The 21,046-nt window shown below is 37.8% G+C and overlaps 1 long non-coding RNA gene and 1 other non-coding gene across 4 annotated transcripts; one reads left to right on the forward strand and one right to left on the reverse strand.

Annotated features, from left to right (window-relative positions):
• Positions 1-10: 10 nt before the first annotated feature.
• On the reverse strand, positions 11-15,100 carry LOC107848112. Of its 3 annotated transcripts, none has more exons than XR_007046804.1 (3): positions 14,580-15,100; positions 933-13,612; positions 11-849 (listed from the first exon to the last, which is right to left on the reverse strand). It is a non-coding gene; the product is annotated as an uncharacterized LOC107848112 (long non-coding RNA). The 3 variants fall into 3 exon arrangements; XR_007046806.1 differs by having other exon boundaries at positions 11-7,643; positions 7,924-13,612; positions 14,580-15,032; XR_007046805.1 differs by having other exon boundaries at positions 11-7,664; positions 7,924-13,612; positions 14,580-15,032.
• A 4,888-nt stretch (positions 15,101-19,988) lies between these two features.
• On the forward strand, positions 19,989-20,094 carry LOC124889116. Its single transcript, XR_007047732.1, has one exon. It is a non-coding gene; the product is annotated as a small nucleolar RNA R71 (small nucleolar RNA).
• The last annotated feature ends 952 nt before the right edge of the window (positions 20,095-21,046 follow it).

Below are 21,046 nucleotides of genomic sequence, written 5' to 3' on the forward strand. Positions count from 1 at the left end.
ATGATGAATATTATCCAACACCAAAATATCTCTCATTCTAAATCTAAATAATTAAGATTTATTAAAAACTAAAATTTTAATAAAAAGTAAATACACTTAATTATCTGAAGTGTTATTCAAATTCAGACCTGAAAAGCTGTAAGTCATTTACAACAGGAGCCATTAACCCTAGCGGCGACATGAGCACACTCGTTGATGAAACACTCAGTGAATGCCTCGTCCATACTCCGGTGATCTTTGGATGTGGCGACGACATTCAAGTAATTAACTACTCCCACCAACCTCGACGTGAAGCCGACTTCGCCGAGAATTTGCAGTATTGTTGTCTAATATTGGGCCAGACCCTGCTTTGGGAGACAAGAAGTATCGGATGTGGCGTGAGGACCTACAAACCCCATAAGGGGATGATGTCGAGAAGGCGCCAAGCTAGGAGGGTTCAGGCGGTTGACTGGGACTCGTAAGGAGGATGGGGGGCAATGGTCTACATTCTGCGAGGCTCTCACCTGTATGAGCACCGCGGGGATCCGAGACTCATTCTCTGCTTTCTCAGCATTTTCCAGTTCTTGGAACAAATTTACAACATTGGAACAAGGTGAGCGAGAGCTGGACCAGTGGCTCACCCCTAGACTCCTTGGGGCCTTTGTGTAAGGGAATGGCCTTGGGAGCAGATCATCTTGCTAGCGAATCTGATCGTTTGCTCTTTTTCACTCCAGAAGATTAAGGCTCGACCCCAGGAGCATGGTCTCGACGCAACATCAACAAGTGCACGAAGTCTCCCACAAGGTTTTCGACCCATTAGATGGCTAGCGACGATCTAGGATGCTAGAATTACCGAATCAGATATCAGGCCTACAAAATATAATTCTAAGAAAAACGGGTCCCAAAAACAGCAGTTAACGTAAAGTAGTAGTAAAGGTACCGTGGCTCTTCACCTTCCCATCAAACTAAGTGGATATATGTGACCAGGATTGGCTGGTGGTCGGGGAGGCTTCAAAATCTTCTTGACCCACAAGCAAAATTCTCCGGCCTGATGGAGAAAGGGCATTCCCATAGGATCACATCATGGAGATGCTGCACAAAGTTCTTAAACATTAAGTTATCTGCGATTAATGATAAGGAGGATGAAGGATAAAAGAAAGGCTCTAGCTCGATTTTCTTATGACATTAATTCCAAGACGCGAGGGAAGTAACTTTGAAAGGATCCTTCGCGGCCATGACAACGAAACAATTGACCCAACTATAGTCTTTGGGGTCATCCAAGTTGCCCAAGAGGGACCTTCTTCCGCGACCAGATAACTGTACTACCCCTCCTTGAGCTAAACGAGGGCAATAAAGGAGTAAATGAGTCAGGGAGAACTCCTCGCATACTGAAGTGGCTAGCTCTCGGGGGCAAGCAACAGTTCTGCATATCCCTAGCCGAGCTGGCCTAGGCACACCTGAGAGGTGTTGCAGAACGATATGATTACTTCGTCTATAGGATCCCCATGTACCACGCTAAACGGGTAGATTGTAGACGGAAGTGCTGTCGGACCTCGACAGAATGATGTGCGCCTCCACTGGAAATTTCTCAGGAGGCCATCCGCAGACTCTCCGGACAACGGCTAGATTGATTTCTTTCATAAGGGAGCCAAATTCGCAGACTGATCTGTTTTTCCTTTTGGTTCTTTACAAGCTAGGTCTCTAAAATCTTTGTTAAAGGAATAGAGATCGGGGATGATTTCGTTGGCGGATGGCTCGGAAAGGCCAGATTCTTTGTTCCTCTTCTCCATGGCGCCGTCGGTAGACAAGGGAGGAAGGGTTCAAAGAAGAACCAGACATGCTGAATCGAGATGCAGGGCAATAAAGAGCAACTTAAGGAAGATTGGCAGAACTGGAAGAAGGGCAAGGTAAGCAAAAAGTGGTGAATCGAACTGCATGCTTTGTACTTTGTTGATTTCCATTATTACCTAGTAATCAAACTGCTGGTAAATCGGACCTAGAAATAGGTTAATCGTAACGCGTGATCTTGACTCACCTACAAATTCAATCTACCAAATCTAAGGTAAGCAATCTTAAGTTTCTGTGTCGAGGTCTGCTTGACTTACAAAATTCTTGCTGTCCTCTCTTTCCAGACTGACCACTATATATGGCATGCTGACATCATTTTCCACCACCCCTTCTGCTTCACTATTGCCCCCCTGTAGTTCCATGGATGTAGCAACTCAGTAGTAGTTGCTGGCATCACCCAATTAAAGCCCACAATACTTATGAGCAGCTGCCACAGTTGAGCAGTAATTGGACAGTGAAGGAATAAATGGTTATTAGATTATGCAGCTGAACCACACAAAGAGCATAGTTGAAACCACCTTCTTTTAAGATTTTCTTGTGTTAGCGTGCTTGTCTTGCCACTAACCATGTGAAATAAACCATTTTGAAAAGGGCCTTGGCTTTCCAAATTTACTGACCTTCATGGTCAGTTTCCTACTTCCTAGTCAGTATTGGAGAGGGAGAAGTAAGCTGTGATTTAACAGTACACTCTCCATTACCATTTCTGTATAGTGCGAGTGTGTCTTCAGCCTCCTTGAACCCCTGGAAGGACTCCTGGCATTTGAAGAAATCAGTAACTCTTTGAAGTTCCCAGTAATGCAGTAATCTTCTGAACAAAATATTTCACACTTGAACACCCCACAATTCTTCTATATTTGCTTCAGTAGATGAAGTTTTATGTCAACTTCAAGTGGGTCGAGCTCTTTAGAGAAGATTGACCGAGAGGGGGAATAGAACTTTGGAATTCATAGAAGATCGAATAGGTGTATATGACGATCCTAGATCACTGATTGTTTAGGTCATATGAAACTATGTACTTCCTCCTTCCAATATATACAGACCATATTTCCTTTTTTAGTCCATTTAATAAATGATCCTTCCTAAACTTGGAAAGCCGTAATGGCATACTTGTACGGTCACACAAATGTTATAACATGTTTTAAGATCACAAGTTTCAATAGCCTTATCGCCACACAAATCTTATGACATGTTTAAGACCAGTAGTTTTGAAAGTCTTCTGTTTGTTGAAGACCGTATCCAATCAAATATGTTCACATGAATTGGAACAGACTAAATAATTGTCATCCATGGCTAGGCTCACTTTAGAGCAATTTTAGCTACTTTGGCTTAGCGTCATCTTCCCTTCCTTCAACGAGAACCTTTTACAAGTTTATGAGTACAACTTGACAACTCTTATATAATATTGGACTGGGATAAGCTTAAATGAAAGGAGCAACATGGTCTGTAATGATTCATATAGCTAACTCTGGCAACTCTTATATAATATTGGACTGGGATAAACTTAAATGAAAGGAGCAACATGGTCTGTAATGATTCATATAGCTAACTCTGGCATAGTCGGTATTGATGCATAGTTAGTGTTGTACGAGTAAAACTTGGCCCTGTATCTGTCACTTGGGAATTGAGTAAAACCTGTGATTCACTTTCTTCATTTTATGTCATGCTTGAGAGATGAAAGTTAATACATGTTGAGCGGAGTGTCCTTGAGTCGAACATAGAAAAAGGAAAGGATGTGGGTATTTGTTACCTTATTAAAAAAAGGATGTTGGGATGGCTCAATCCAACACGTGTCTGAGATTATTTAGCCAGTGTAACACAAAAACATTGATTTCCCAATGATCTTTCTTTTATTATGCTATTATCTTTGCCCAAGAAAGAAGTTTGAAACAGTCTTTGAATCCACAAGGGTCTTTGTGAGATGAAAACAGTAAAACACGGAGGCAAATATGTGATTCATGATGTCCTCTTTATGCAAGAAATTTTGTTATGGGACTTGAAGATTAAATATGTTGGAAGACGAACAAACTAGAGGTGGCTGTTCCGGTCTTCTATCCTACCCATCTTCCTACTGTACGTGCAGTACCAACATTGATCCATTATGGTAGTCTTGTGTCTGTTATTTCATGCCTTTCTCAAATGTAATGTAGGTGGTCTTGATTAAAAATCACTGAAGGCTGGAAAGCCACTTCCTTCTTTCCCTGGAATGGAAAGTTTAGGACCATTATCTTCCATGGTTATTGACTGAAATTTGAGCTGGTGTCATTAATGTATATATTTTCAAACCTGATTTTGTTCCTTGCTGAGTAAAATGTATGTACCGTCTAGATCTCACTCATAGATTCTTCCTCCACTTACTGTTTCTAGCACGAGGTTTTCGGTAATTCACCCGGTCTTATACTAGCTTGTTTCTTGTTCTTCCTCAGTTCTCTCTGGAATTAGTGAATAAGTTCATCTTTTTAGCAAGCTTAGTTCTTGCATTTTTGAATATTGCTATTTTTTTTTTTTCACTTTGACCTGGCTAATAAGTTGTGTATATTTTTCCATTAAAATGCAGAAATAGCTACAAAGTCTCCGCTTGCTGTTATTGGAACAAAGCCGTGTTGCTGAAAAGTAGGGATTTGACAGTGGAACAAGGCCTGGATTATGTTGCCACATGGAATTCTGGTGCCCTGTTATCAGATGATTTGAAAGAAGCAATTTCAGCACATAGTCAGAAGAGAAAACCTGAATTTGCCAAACTCTAGTTTGGTAAATGATGGAATTTGAAAGGGTTAATAAATCTGCGTGTGAGCAAATGAGACTGTTGGTCGAGTGACAGGATTGAGAAGACGAGGAATGAGCATAAGTGGCTGTTTGACTTTATGAAGAGCTTTTCGTAGAAGAATGCTAAAGGTCGACTTGGATATTTCTGCCTAGTGAAATTGTTCCTGAGAACTGATATCATATGGAAAAATGACACTTTTTTCTTTTTTACGTGCCTGCTACATCGCACAAATGTTGCAGCATATGTATTTTCATGGCTTAAGTATCAAAAATCACTTTAAGTTGTTTTGAAAATTCACTTAGACCCTCAACTAAGGTTTGTACTTGTCAAGCCTCTAACCCATTCAATTCTATACCTATCAGGCACAAAGTGCTGATATGGGGAGGAAAGTGTTATTCACTCTCCTTTGGAGCGTGAATAGTCCCAAATGGTATTTTTTTTTTGTTAAAAAAAATCACACTTCAATTTATTTCATTAATAATTTCTAATAATATCAAATTTTAATTAAAAAATAAAAGGAAAAGCAACCCCCCTCCTTCCCTCCCCTATACCCTAGCCATCTTCTTCATCAATCCTTCATCTATACCCTAGCCATCTTCTTCATCAATCCTTCATCTATATTATTTTTTCTTTTTAAATTCCTAACAATCTTGTAAGTTTTTTAAATTCGTCAATTCTTTTCTTTAATCGATAAAGATTGACTATAGATCAAATAATCTCTTAGCCATATATGTAATCACGATTTTATGTAACAGAAAAAGAAAAAAAAAAAACAGCGACAACAAATTTGATTCTTGAATTGGAAAATTCCATTTTTTCCGGCTAACTTGATATGAATTTGAGATTACTTTATTGATATTGTTAAAAAATTCAAATTCTAAGAACCCACAACACAAGAAGAAAAAAAAATAGCAATAAATATGAATTGGATTGCTAAAACAATTTTGGAATTTTTTTTTACAGAATTGGAGAAGAAGATGATAAGGGGGGATATGGTAGTTGCTTTTCTTTTTCCTTTTCAATCAAAAATTGTAAATTGTCACCATTATTATTTTTTTAAATATTTTTTTGGATTCACATGCCAAATGGCATCATTTAATTTGTTGTATTGCCACATCATTTAATTCACACACACTTTACATTTATAGTTGATTGTTAAAAATGTGTTTAAATTCAAGTAGTAAAAGTATTCAATGGGTACAAGACCAACAGTAAAGGTATTCAATAGGTACAAGTCTTGAGTTGAGGGGTTTAAGTGAATTTTCGGAACAACTTAAAGTGGTTGTTGATGACTTAAGTCTATTTTCATTAGATGACTTAGTTCACATGAAACTTTTCGACGCCAGTGTCCAGCTTTATATCACATGCATACTCCGACTTGCAATCAATAGTCAAATGCACTTTGCCTGGTGTGGCAAGAAAGTCTCATCTGGTTTACAACCGAATGTCCTGTTCTTTTGTCAATCCTCAACGAAGGGGTAGTAGAGCCATCTTTGGGTCGTCTGTGGATTATGCTTGTTTTCTATTAATCAGTTATGTGATTATTTTTTTCCAGATGTGTGCCTCCTTCAGGTGAAAATTTCAGTGTAATTGTGGTCTCTCTAGCCATCAAGATCAGAGAAATTATTCACTTTTTTAATTTTTTTTTTTTACTTTTTTGAAAATCAGTGTTTGACCATGAACATTTCAAATTTAATTTGAAGTCAGTATCTCAAATTTGGAAAACAACTTATATCTTGTTTTACATCTCTCTTTTAAATGTTAGAATTATTTTAAATTTCAATTTTTACCCTAGAATTTTGGTTTTCTAAATGTTCCGTCTTTTTACTCGTGTAAGTGTACGTGGTCGTACATGATCATATTAACAGGGATTTGACGAATTGAAGTGTAGTTTGAATTCTTATATGAGCTATTAAGTAGACGATCAATAATAGAGAGTGATTTGTGTGTTTTGAATGGAAATAAAAATAATTGTAAATAAGTCATTGATTAGTTGTGTTGTAATTTAGATTGGCAGAATCTATCTTTGTGGTATTTTGACAATCTAGTTGAGCCATTCAATCATATTCTTAATTTGATTTCGTGAGTTACTATTCGCAGGTTTTAGCTAAATTGAGTGTTTTTCTAATAACTCTAAGCCTACTCAACTATCCTAACACTTATATTTTTATGGTCATCGGCTAATAGTGAAGTGCATAAAAATATCGGGCGTATCAACTAAGCTAGGTCAGAAGGTATACTTCTATCTTCAGTGGTACATTGATTCCCTTTCCCTATAAGGTTCACAAACTAACTTTATTTCCTCTTTTTACACTTGCTATTTTCTTTTTCAAGTCCAACAAACAAGCCCTAGATAATGTCCGCAAGGTGATCAATCAAACGGATAATTGAAAGTAAGAAGATATAAATTACTCAAAATACGAGAATCAAAATAAATCATATGATATTCAAGCCACAACTTTCATGTTCAACCACAACCCTAGAAATTAAGAGGTTTGACTGCACATGAATCTCTTTGGAAGAAGAGATTTCATGAGTTGACGAAAGGCAGAAATCGAAAATAAAACTAGACCTTATTCTTGAGCTTTGCTTAACTTTTGGCTTCCCAAAATCAGATGTATTTGATAAAAAAACATGAGAGAGGGTTTTATATAGAGTTTGGGAACGCTTAAATTGTCAAAATCATTCTCAATCTGAGTTAGAAGTACCGACTCTCACTATTGCCCAAAAATGGAGCTGTGGCTCAAGGAACAAGTAAAATTCCAAGATGGTGCTCAAACTTGCGCCACTCCTTGCTTTGGAGGAGTGGCGCAAGGGTCCTAACAACACTCCAAATCCTCACTAATTCTCACCACTGCTTTCTTTGCAACAGTGGCACAAGACACATCCCCTGATCCTTTTTTGCTCCTTTTTCTATGCATTGTAATGTTGATCGTTCCGTGGTTTCTTTTGATTTTTTGGTGCTATTTTTCTTCTTATGCCAAAGAGTGCACTCACAACTCACAACTCATTAAATTGGATATTTTCCTTTTTGAGAAGCCTTCAACTACTGCTACGCTAGCAAAAAAATAATCTACATGTCAAAATAAGAATAATGATGCTCATATTGCGAATTAACACTCCGAACCAAAAATTGGGTTAAAAATTACCCATGGGTCTGCTTACGAAATCTAGAAATCAAACCGACAGTTGTGTCCCTCTCGGGACAAGGATCATATGCTAAAAAATTGGGCATGATCAGGCCTTAAATAGAGCTCCAAAACAGTCCCACAAGTTAAAGGAAACTCAAGAAAATAACTAAGAAATTAATGGAATTTAGGTCACAAACTTACACAATTTCGATGGGAATGATCAAGGAACAAGCTACTAATGCCCCTAATCTTCAATTGATGATTCCAAAACAATTTCCCAAGCTCAAGGTTCAATAATGGAGGAAAACATTTAGAAAAATAGTTCAAAATTGTAAGGATGAGGCTTTTATAATACCAGGGTCCCTTCTATGTGCATGCGAGACCCGTATCATGCACACAGAGGCCTTTCAACCCAAACCTTCACACGCTCAGAGAAGGATTTTTGGATCGGATCAGCTAGCCTTCTACATGCACGCAAGGGATGGCTGCACACGCATAGGACAATTTTGCCCTACACCATTTGCTGCAATATCAGCAAAAACATAAGGTCAAAATAACTCTGAATGAATCCTCGAGAATAGTTTAAAATCCCGTGAATGCAAATAAAATCTGCCACCCTATCAAATATTATATTTCAGACTCAAAAAAATTTATGAAATTCTCAACAAAGATCATTTTGATGAAAAGTAGGCCCCACAACTAATCTTCCATTTTTAACTAAAAGCAAACCAATAACCCAAAATGAGTTTGAAAGCCTTGAAACCGAAACTAAAGGTCCCTCTAGTTATGAATCCATGCTTTGGAGCTAACAAAATTTCAAAGATTTTCATCTGAGGCTATTTGCTGAAGTTTGATCAAAGTCAAAGTTATCAATTTCTAAAGCTCCAAAACATATAAATTGGCTTAAAAATCAAACAAACCCCTTGAGAACCAAACCACCAGTCCCAATAGTTCATAAATAACCTAGGAAAACTGTAGAAAACTCAAAATGGTGAAAATGCATAAAAATCAAGAAAATGACCTAGACGGTCATTACAACATCCACTGCTAAAAAGACTTCCATCCTTAGAAATTGTGAGTCAAGAAGTACCTGAAGGCACGAATAAGCAAAAATACTAGGCCTGCATGTCCTTTTTGGTCTCCTAGATAGCCTTCTCAATGAGACGATGTCATTATTGAACCTTCACTGCCAAAATCTCTCTATATCTTAGCCGAATAATATCCCTAGATAGAATAAAAATCATGAAACACTCTGGGTTTTGACCCTTAGAGATAGTTCTTTATTTTTGGATTCTGGACATCATATGATTTAGAGTACCAGTTGTATGATAGTGTACGGTTAAGGTGACCTAGTCGTATCTTGTCCAGTATTGGGTGGTTGAGTTTCTGGAATAGGTATGACTAGGTGGGTACGAGTCGTATGGTTGGACCATTGGTTTTATATTTTCCTTCACTTAATCAGAAACTTAGTAACTTAAATTGGATCTGAGTACGAGTGGCTCACCATGAGACATAAGATAGGGTACGAGTGGTATAGTCCAACTTGTATGTTGGACAGTGTCAGCCCCTATTGGTTCTGCCTAGTGTACGATTTCATGGTACTAATCGTATGGTTGGGTACGACTGGGGCTTGGTGGTCATATGTTGGACAGTTTTGGGGGTCCAAGGGATGCCTAGGATGCGAGTAGTAGGTACCACTTGTATGATAGGGTACAAATGGTATGGTGGTGTAACAACCCAATTTTTTAAAACCGAAATGTCACGCGGTGCTCATGATCCCGAAGGACCATAAGCTAACCCTCTACTGATATCTGTACCTGTGCACTGCATAATATCTGTAATAAATACGGAAAACTGGCAAAAACTGGCGGTTCAAAAAATCTAAAATACTCAAAACTAAAAATTGAATATTGATATATCTATCCGAAAAGCCTCTAAACTATCTGAACTGTGGAGTTGATGGGACATGTCCCCAACTAAATTCGTCTACTGAAAATAAACTAAATCTGATGTGATAATAAAATAAGGATCATCCTCGACTGAAGAGGACTCACAGCTACATCTACTGCAGCTGACTGGGACTGAGCTTCTAAGGGTACTCTAGATCTCGTTCCTTTGAACCTATGGTGTCAAATAAAACTCCATAGCACAAATGCGTCAGTACGGGAATGTACCGAGTATGAAGAGAAGGTAAGGCTAAATGTAAGGGCTTATGCATGAACAATTACTTAACTGAATAATCATGAGAGTACTAAATGAGAACACATGCATGAATGCACAAATCATAACTGAAATTTCATGACTCGAAATACCGAAACTCGAATACCGTGTCGTCTGAACTCACTACTAATACTGAACAACTGAATCTCCTGATATTGATATTGATAACTGAGTACTGGAGTTAAGATCAGTCTTCTCTAGTGAGTGATCTCGGAAACTGATATTACTGGAGCTGATTAACTGAATCTACTCACATCAATGACTACACTCTGAACTTGCTACTCTCAGCTGACTGAATCGGAGATCAAACTTCTCTAACAGATGATCCCTGAATCTACTATCAATGACAAGAAGAGATTTTATCTGATATCGAACCTATCTCACAGAGGATCTCTAAATCTGATAATGAGAATACTCAACTAAATCTAAGACTGAGTTCAAGCCTATCTAATGGGTGATTTCTGGATTTGATAATGAGATTACTAAACTAAATCTGAGGCTGAGATCAAGCCTATCTAACGGGTGATCTCTCGATCTGATAATACTGCTACTGAATATCTTTATGTGAGACCATGCCTATCTAGTGGGTGATCTATAAATCAATGGAACTATCTGAGTTTCTTACTGAGATAGATGACTGTATCTGACAGTCCTGATTTCTGAGTTCTACTCTGAAGACTGATACTGAAACTATAACTGTGGGAGTGCTCACTTAACCGACATGCCCCAAATCTGAACTGGTGGGGTCCAACCTATAACCCCAGCTGGAAGGGTGTCAATACCGTTCCACGGGTAAAGACCTCAACTCTGGTCAAGCCTCTCTAATGGGTAACCCTCTAAAAAAGTCAAGCCTAAGACAGTATAATAGTTAAGCCTTTTCCTAACGGGTGACTCCTGCATCCTGCGCTGGCTACGCAATTCTAGAGTTCAGGGATTGCTCCTAACGACTCTGCTTCTCAAACGGGGGGCCGTCATCCCTGCACTCGCTCGGTGCTAGCTCCTACTCCCAACTGAAAGACTCTAAACTAATTCATAACTGAACTTAAACTTAGCTGAATCTAACACTGATCATGTTTCTCGAATAATCTGACTGGGTTAAGCTGAATTCACTTGGTTCTGTATCTGATGGAATACTACTGAATCTTGTTATCTGACTGAATGATATTGAGCTCTGAATAGATTATTTGAATGCTACTGAGGTATGAACCGAACACTTGAATACTACAAGGTCTGAGCTGAGTACTGAACTGAGGCTAGAATACTAGCGATACTGAGATTACTAAGGTTACTTGAGTTCTGTATCTATCTGAGAGTATAGAGTTCTATAACTCACTGAGTTCTGAGAATCGTGGCTTGACTAAGATTATCATGAAAACTGACACTAGCTCTAGACTGCAGCTAAATTGTCGGGTATAAATACCCCCAGGACTTGATAACATAAAAGTAAAACATAACCATTCTTGAATAATCAAGACCATGGACATTCATTCACCATCACAATCACTAAAGCATCTTTTCAAGCATTTAGGAATTATAAACATGTGATAATATAGGGAGACATGTTACTGACTCGTACTCCATTCAACAAGGTCTAGCATCAAACACTTAGCATGGATTAAATAATACATAATTGTGGAATTTCATGCTATCATGCCACAATTCATTCACTAAGGCTTTTCAACAAACACTTGGCATGTATGGGCTTGCACATAATTGGGGATTTCTAGTCATCATGCTATAATGGTTCTAATTTCTTCACATACGCATTTCATCGAATATATGGGGAGCATGCTTTGCTTATTCAACAATTTCTACACTTAATTGACATGAACACATCACTTAACAAGCAACTTAAAGAGGGTTTATCATGAACATCACATGAATATCACATACTAGGGTCAAAGCTTGAAAACCTTGTAAACAAACATGAATTAAAACTAAATAATAGCAAGAACTCCAATTTCAATTCACATGAATCATGAAAACTCATAAACATAAGATCTTTAAAATTTAGAAAAGGGTTATTGAGCTTCTTGGATGAAAGGGACCCAAGAATCAACATCTGCATACCTTAGTTTCTTGATTCTTTGAAAAGTTAACGTAGGAATCTTGATGATTTGGGTCTTGAATTAGAAACCCTAGGTCTTGTTCTTGATTTCTTGAGAGAGAAAATATTTTAATTTGGGGAAAAAATTGATAAATAAAGAAGTATTTTCGTTATTTAGGGTATGGATCCCTTATATAGACTGGTTTGGGGCTTTAGAAAATTACCAATTGGTCCTTGAAATTTAAAAACGGAATCTGAAAATCTCGATTTCACATGCTGGCACGAGCGGTGGAATCGCGCAAGCTCACTATAAAATGGACAATTAGGAAACTGATTGGTGGCGCGACGCGGTGAAAATTGCGTTGCCACCTTAGTTGCGAACTGGAAAGGCACCGCGACGCGGTGGAATTGCGTTGGTGCACTGGAAATTGACAACTCTGAAATTGAGCCTTGGCGCGATGCGCCATAATCACGGAGGCTCACTGGATTTTGACGATTGCCATTTTGGCTGGCTTCGCGACGCGCTAAAGTACCAGGTGGTACATCGTCTCACTACAATGGCTCTAACTCTTCGCCCGAGCATCGAATTTGGGCGAATTTGGTATCGACGGAAAGCTTATTCAATTCTTTACATGAAAAAAAGTCGATATTAGGGAAATTCTATACGGTTCAAAATACTTATCACTTGGGAATACACTTTTCAACCTTTTAGGGCCGGATTAACACTTCACTGAACACGCTCTAAGGCTCAGACTACGAGAGAATTTTGCGGGTTCTTACATTCACTGCCGGGCTGTTATCTATTGCCTCCTCCACAACCTCTTGACCTCTAAAAAACCTGGTCAGTAATCCACTGAATCTATATCTGCGCCCCTGATGGTAGCACACCTTTTCTATTATAGCTAATATAACAACACCTACATTAATCTCAATATCATCCCACATCAAAGCATAATTAGGCAGACCCTTTCACGAGTAACATCTGTCATATGTTTGCCCAGAATCAGGCAATGGCAGATAATCATCATCCACATGCATGCCTCCCTGTTTATTTGAGCATATGAGAATGTCAGGTAAAGGCCACTATCTCTATGTCTAGTCCATCCAGCTGTAGACATATTTTCATACAATTGTCTGATGTCTACGTATGTCAAGGTAATGTTCAGCTAACTCAAAGGGCCTACATCTACCTCGGGGATGCCTAGGATTCCATTCACAACATAGGTCGAGAAAGTTACTACCTGTCCATGGATCTTTATCTCAGAATCAAGATACCTGGGGTCCCAATTAGCGTAGAATTCTCTAATGAGGTGCAAGTTGCTCTCCGTGGGATGCTCAAACAAAAGTTCATGTGTAGCTGCTCCAACCTCTGTACCATACTAGGGTAATCCCTCCATAAGATCGCTCGATTGATGGACTCTTTCGGGTTGTACTTGGTCTCATTGCGCTTTTGAGTACCATATTTTTCCAGGTTCCTTGACCTATCTAGTTCCATATCTCTGTGACTGACCACAGGGAACTCTATGAGCTCTCGGTACCCGGCCAGTTAGCCTGTTTCTTTCTTGGAAGGCTTAGATAGCCCAACAATGTCCTTTCCCTTTTGTTGTTTGTTGTCCATAGTACCTATTAGTCAAAACAATGCAGCAAATATGTTAGTCAGACTATCTCTTTTATCTAACAAACACTGAGTGTGGAAGGGTATGGAGGCCACCCCACTTTTAGTTGCTAGCATGGGTACATGAATTTTAAATTAGGGTACTCAGACTTTCCCTGTTTAACCCGTATAATTTAATTTTGAAAGCACCAGAGTGCACAAATTCAACCATTTGGGATGTTACTATATTCAAACTTCGAGCACACATTTCAGTTTTCATAAGATTCAATAAACCAAGGCATCACTAAATCAGTCTTTTAATTTAGCTCATAACAACCTTATGAGCCCAATTTGAGCACAGGTTCAATGAACATACTAAGAAATGCTTTGAGAGCAATGACATCATGTATAAACCATAGACATAACTCACTCAGTAGATGCATGCACATCTTTAATAACAACGGAAAGTGTTCTAACATTATCCAATCAGAACTGTTAAAAATAAAGAGGAATTTACAGTGCAATGCTCAAGGGTTCATCAAGTGTACAAGGTCTGCTACTTCACATGTAAATTTATGCACAAAAACATGAATTAAAGCACCAATAATTCTTAAAGTACATTCCGAAAGAAAACTCACATTAGTGACAAACATTCCATTAGGGTAAACAGTACATAACCAGACTCCACATCTAATTCCAAATTTTAACATGATAAATCAAAATCCTTTACGAATCACAACTCCACACACTCACCAAACACGAATAAGAATAAATTTATGCATCACAGTTCATGTGTTGGTTCTCACACCATTGTTACAGTTCAAGATTATCAAACGGATTTAAGGCACACAAAGAATTACATTTTGGTGTTTTACTTGTGCACCTGTCATTCAACTCGATATGTCCTTTAACAAATAAACTGAACTAATTCCAAGTGTGAGTTCTTCAACTACTCTATGCAATCACAAACAAATTTAAAAAAGCTTGAGTACATACCTAAATCAAAATTACGGAGAGAAGAGAAAAGTGATGCTCGGCTCGACACGCATTAAAGTTGAGAGAATTTGGAGAGGTGTACCTCTAATGTTAAAAGAAATGGAGAGAATTGGGGATTTGAGGGGTGTTTAAAGAGAAATTTTGGGTTAAAAGGCATTGGGTCGGGTCAAAGGTCGACTATTTAAAATAAAAACCCAAGAGAAATACCCCTCCGCATCGCGGAGGTTAACTGGAATTGGCCTCCACGATTTTTCCTTTAGCGCGACGTAGAGCCTAAGGCGGAGTCTAGGATCCACGGCGCGGGGTTATCATTGAGTGCCACTGTTTTGTGCACTTGGGGGAATTTTTTCTCCATTTTTCTTTCCTTCCCCTTTTCATCAACTGAATACATCTTTTACACACCTTATAGCCTCCCTTAACACAAAATTTACTCACTTGTTCTTCCCCATGGCAATAAATTTCTCATTCCTGCACTCTCAACAAAAACAACAAAAATACGTAAGAAAAAATGGGTTTCCTCCCACCTAGCGCCTTAGTTTTGGTTGTGGCTCGACACATGTTCTTGTATTTTTGATTTTTTTTCTCTCTTTTTTAAGTAACAAAGAAATAAACTAAGCTAATTTATTACATTCGTGGGTTGCCTCCCATACAGTGCCTTATTTAGTGTCGTGGCACAACCAACTCAGCTTCATTCATCTTCAAATATGATAGACGTCTTATGATTGTCCACATGATCCATCTAATAATGCTTAACTCTCTGCCAATTTACCACGAACGTGACACTTTTGTCCTTACGCTAAAGTTCAATAGCCCCGTAGGGAGTCATTTTCACAACTTCAAAGGGTCCAGACCACTTGGACCTCAATTTACCTGGAAATAAATTAATCCTGGAATTAAATAACAATACTTGCTGTCCAGGCTCAAAGACTCGAGTCATAATTTTCTTATCATGCCATCTTTTGGTCTTTTCTTTATATAATTTTGCATTTTCATACGCATATAAGTGAAACTCGTCTAGTTCACTTAATTCTAAAAACCTCTTTTCTCCTGACATCTTCAAATCAATATTCAATTTCTTCACTGCCCAATAAGCCTAATACTCAAGCTTTGCGGGCAAGTGACACACTTTTCCATATACCAAATGATAAGGCGAGGTCCCAATAGGTATTTTATAGGCTGTCCTATATGCCCATAGTGCATCATCCAAATTAACCGACCAATCCTTACACTGACCATTAACAGTCTTCTATAAAATCTGCTTGATCTCTCTTTTAGATACTTTCACTTGACCATTTGTCTGTGGATGAGACGCAATTTTCACCTTGTGTATGACTCCATATTTTGCCAATAAGTTCTTGAACCAATGATTCATAAAATGTGCTTTTCTATCACTAATGATTGCTCTGGGAGTACCAAAATGGGAAAATATATTCTTCTTGAATTATTTCATCACCACCCTAGCATCATTAGTGGGGAGTGCTATAGCCTCTACCCACTTGGACACATAATCTACAGCCACCAAAATATATAGATTACCATTCGATGGTGGAAGTGGGCCTATGAAATCAATCCCCACACATCAAAAATCTCAACTTTAAGAATATTATTCAGGGGTATTTTATGGCAAGTCGAGATAGTGCCCATTCTCTGGCATTGATCACATTTTCTCACATAAGCTATAACATCTCTAAACAATGTAGACCAAAATAAACAAGACTGTAATGCCTTTCTTATTGTTCGTTCACCTCTATGATGACCTCCATAAGGTGATGAATGATAACTTTCCAGTACCTATTTGGATTCAGCTTCTGAAATACATCTTCTCACTAATCTATCAGCACCTTATTTGAATAGATAAGGCTCATCCCATAAGTATGAGAGGAATCACGAAACAAACTTCTTCTTCTATTAATTTATGGCATCTGGAGAATATATACCACTAACTAGTAAATTCGCTATATCAGCATACCAAAGAACCTCTACTACATTCAGTGCCATCAACTACTCATCTGGAAACTCCTCCTGAATAGACACTGTATCATTAACAATATGAGCATGACTCTCAAGCCTCGATCAATGGTCAGCCACTTGATTTTTGGCTTTCTTTCTCTCATGAACTTCCAAATCAAATTCTTAGAGCAGAAAAATCTACCTAATTAACCTTGGATTTGCACCTTTCTTATTGATCAAATATCGGGTGGCAACATGATTTGTATGAAAAAATACCTTCATGCCCACCAAGTATGCTAGGAATTTATCAAATGTATAGACGAGTATCAACATCTCTTTCTCTATGACTGTATAATTGACTTAGGCTATATCTGAGATTTTACTTGCATATTAGATAGACTAAAATAACTTATCTTTTGATTTTCTAAATACTGCTCCAACAGCCATGTCACTTATATCACATATCAACTCAAATGACAATGCCCAATTAGGAGTAATTAGAATGGGTGCTTCTATCAATTTTATTTTCAAGTTTTCAAATGCCTTCTGACACTCAACACCAAAGTTGAATTTTACCTCTTTCTTCAGCAGTTTGCACATTAGACTTTTTATCTTTGAGAAATCTTTGATAAAGCATATGTAAAACCTCACATGCCCGAGAATGATTCTCCCACCTTTCACTGACATAGGATATGGTAGCTTTTTAATGACCTCCACTTTAGCTCTGTCTACCTCAAGTCCTCTATGTGACACCTTATGACCAAGGATGATACCTTCCTTGACCTAAAAATGACAGTTCTCTCAGTTTAATACGAGGTTAGTCTCTTCACAGCGAGCCAAAACCTTGTCTAAGTTCTGCACTCACACATCAAATGAATTACAAAAAATGGAAAAATAATCCATAAATACCTTGACACAATAATCCACCATATCGTAGAAGATATCCATCATGCATCTTTGGAAATATTTGGTGCATTGTAAAGACCAACGGGCATACCTCTGAATGTATAAGTGCCATAAGGACTGGTGAAAGTGGTCTTCTCTTGATCTTCTGGTGCTATGGCTGCCTGATTATAGACTAAATACCCATCTAGAAAGTAGTAATATTCTTGTATCGCCAACCTGTCCAATATTTGATCAATAAAAGAAATAGGATAGTGATCCTTCCGATTGGCATCATTCAACTTTGTGTAATCTATGCAGATCGTCCACCTAGTCACTGTACGAGTTGGAATAAACTCATTATTCTCATTGGTAACAATAATCATCCATCTTTTCCTTGGAACACATTGAACAGGGCTAACCCATTTACTATTAAATATGGAATAAACTATCCCTTATCAAGCCACCTAATGACTTCTTTTCTGACTACTTCTTTCATCACAAAATTTAGTCTTTGTTGATGTTGCACACTTGCTTTATATAGCTCTTCCATCAATATTTTATGCATATAAAAAGTAAGATTGATTACTGTGATATCCAACATTTTCCATCCGATTGCCTTCTTTTTTCTTTTTTGTACTGTCAATGCCTCTTTCACTTGCACATCAAATAAACTTGCAGAAAAAATCATAGGCAAAGTATCATCCTCACAAAGGAAAACATATTTCAAGTGAGAGAGTATATCTTTGAGCTCTAGATTTAGTGCTTCATCAACAGATGCCTTATGAGAGGGACCACTTGATCTATTCAACGACTCAAATTAAGTCTTTCTTGCACTAATGCTTTCCACATCTAAAAGCTGTATCATTTCAATTGCTTCAACATAACCAAAGAGATCATTTCCCACTAATGCTCACTCCAAGGGATCCTTGGCCATAATAAGGTAAAAGTAAGACTCATGATCTAAGACTGTGATAGTGGAAAATTCTTCTTATACTTTAGGCAACTTTATTACCTTGTACACGTCAAACACCTCAACCTTGTCATGAGCATGCGTGGTCAATTGTCCTACAGCTATATCAATAAATGAATTCCCAATTTATAAAACGGGACTTCCTAAAATAAATGGGACTTCAGGATTAACATCAACATCAAGAATAATAAAATCCACTGGGATGATGAGTGACCCCACTTGCACCAGTACATCTTCAACAATCTTATTTGGTTTGGCAAGTGATTGGTCAGCTAACTGCAAAACAAAATTTGGTGGGTCTTGGGTTGCCTAGCCCCATCTTGGTAAAAAATAATACGGGCATAATATTAATGCTCGCCCCAAGATCATATAGACCTCGAGCACTTATTGATTGCCCGATTGTAATCTGAATGATAAAGCTTCCTGGATCTTTCTACTTTATGGGCAACCTATTCTGGATTCATAATGTGCACTCCTTAGTAAGTGCCATAGTAGTATTTTTAGTCAGGCGATTCTTGTTGTCCATGATATCCTTTATGTATTGAGCATACTTCAGAACACTTTGCAAATCATCAATGAGAGAAAAGTAAATGTGAACCTATTTTAATACATCAATAAACTTCTTATAACAAGTCTCCTCTTAGTGTTTTCAAAGCCTTTGTGGGAAAGGTGGAGGTGGCATCACACTTTCTACCTTGGTTACCTTCTTTCCAATTTTATCTTCTACAACTTTCTTTTTATTCTTTGCTGTTTCACCATCAGTAGCCTTATGATTTACCTGCTTAGGTTCTAACTCCTTCAATTGCAACCCACTTTGAGTAGTGACTGAATTTATCTATTTTTTATTTGGCTCAGTGTCACTAGGTAAACCTCATTGAGGCCTAGTATCTTGTGATCCTATAATCTGACCCATTTGAGCCTCCGAGTTCGTTGTAATCATCTATTGGTTCTTCACAACTACTACCAATTATGCTTGAGTAGCCATAATCTTCTTTAGCATCTCTTCAGTATTGGTTGTTTGAGCTGTAGGTTGATTTACTGGAATATGCTGATGCTGATCTAACCAACTAGCCCACATTATTGATTTGTATTATGTGCCTAATTTCCACCCCTATGAAAAATTATGGTATTTTACTATTTAGGATTGTAAGTATTACAAAAGTTCTATTGTCTTTGCTAATTAGCATTTCACACATAGTTAATAGACTCTTAATTACCTGCACAAGCATCTGCTCTATGATCACTATTTCCACAAACCTCACACCAAGTTTGAGCCTGCAGACCTATATTTGCTATTGCTGGTATGGACTGTGTGACCCCCAGATTCATGTTACTAAGCTGTGTAGTTAGTTGAATGCTCTAATGCAACAATCTGTGGTGATATAGCCATAAATTGATCAATCTCTAGCACACCTTCAACTTTCTTTGGAGATGTTCTTTCATCGACCTGCCACTCAAGATTCACTTATGAAATTCAATTTAATAGAGTGTATAATTTATCATACATATTCTTTAGAGACTACTTACCTGTTGCTGAATCCAGGAGAATATTGGTGTTTGGCTCAAGATCCTCAATGAAAGTGTGTACCAAAACATCATTAGTCTGATGATGATGAGGGAAATTCTTGAGCATAACCTTGAATTTTCCCAAGCTTGGTAAAGATTCTCTCCATCTTTCTTCCTGAAACTCAAAGTATCACTTCTTAAATGTTCTATCTTCCCAGATAGAAATAATTAAATAAGGAATTTCTAAGCCAGATCATCACCGAAAGTGATTGAGTTTGGTGGTTTAGCATGTAACCACCTCTTTGCTCCCCCACAAAGAAAAGGGAAAGAGAGTCAATATGACTTAATCGGTAGATACCCCAACCAGAACATAGATATCACTTATCTCAAGAAAGTTCTGTATATGCTGCTGTGGGTCCTCGTGAGATAAACCTGTAAACTACCCACTCGAATTCAAGAATTGCACCATATTCTACTTCAATTCAAACTGAACACTCACATCTGGCTTACGGATGTTATTAGTAGCATTGTTCATAAGTGGGATTGCCACTTCACGAATTGGTCTTGCTTTTGCTCTAGCCGGCGCAGCTGGAGCCACCAGATTATGGCAACTAGAGCTGGAGAAATTGGAGAATTAAGATTAGGATTTCTCTAATCACCCATTTGAATTGATGAATTAGGTATTGAAATGTTGTTGCTCTTCGCCCAGTTCAATACTTCACTTTTCCTACAAAAGTCAGTCTTTAAGATCAAGTCGTTAACACTTAAATTTACTATCAAAAGCATAAATTTAGAAATTACTAATTATTTGAGTCCCCAGCAACGACGCCAAAAACTTGTTGTGGTCTATCACACACGCAAGTACACGTGATCTTGCACGTAATATAGTGACTCAAACAATCGGATATCGTACCCACGAGGACTACTTGATTAGTAATTTAATTTATTTTAGTTTTGACAAAAATGTATTCAAGTGTTTCAGAATATAAAAATTGGTTAAATAATTTAATGAATAATTTAACAACTTAGTTAATAACAAAGTAATGACAATCACAACGTAAGCTAGGTTGTAAACAATACGAGAGAAAATTCTAGAGTCCCTTGAAAAAGACAATAGTGAGGGTATGGCTCTTATAAATCTCATAGTAAGGCAGAT

The sequence above is a fragment of the Capsicum annuum genome, chromosome 11 (genome assembly GCF_002878395.1).
Source record: "Capsicum annuum cultivar UCD-10X-F1 chromosome 11, UCD10Xv1.1, whole genome shotgun sequence".
Taxonomy (NCBI): domain Eukaryota; kingdom Viridiplantae; phylum Streptophyta; class Magnoliopsida; order Solanales; family Solanaceae; genus Capsicum; species Capsicum annuum.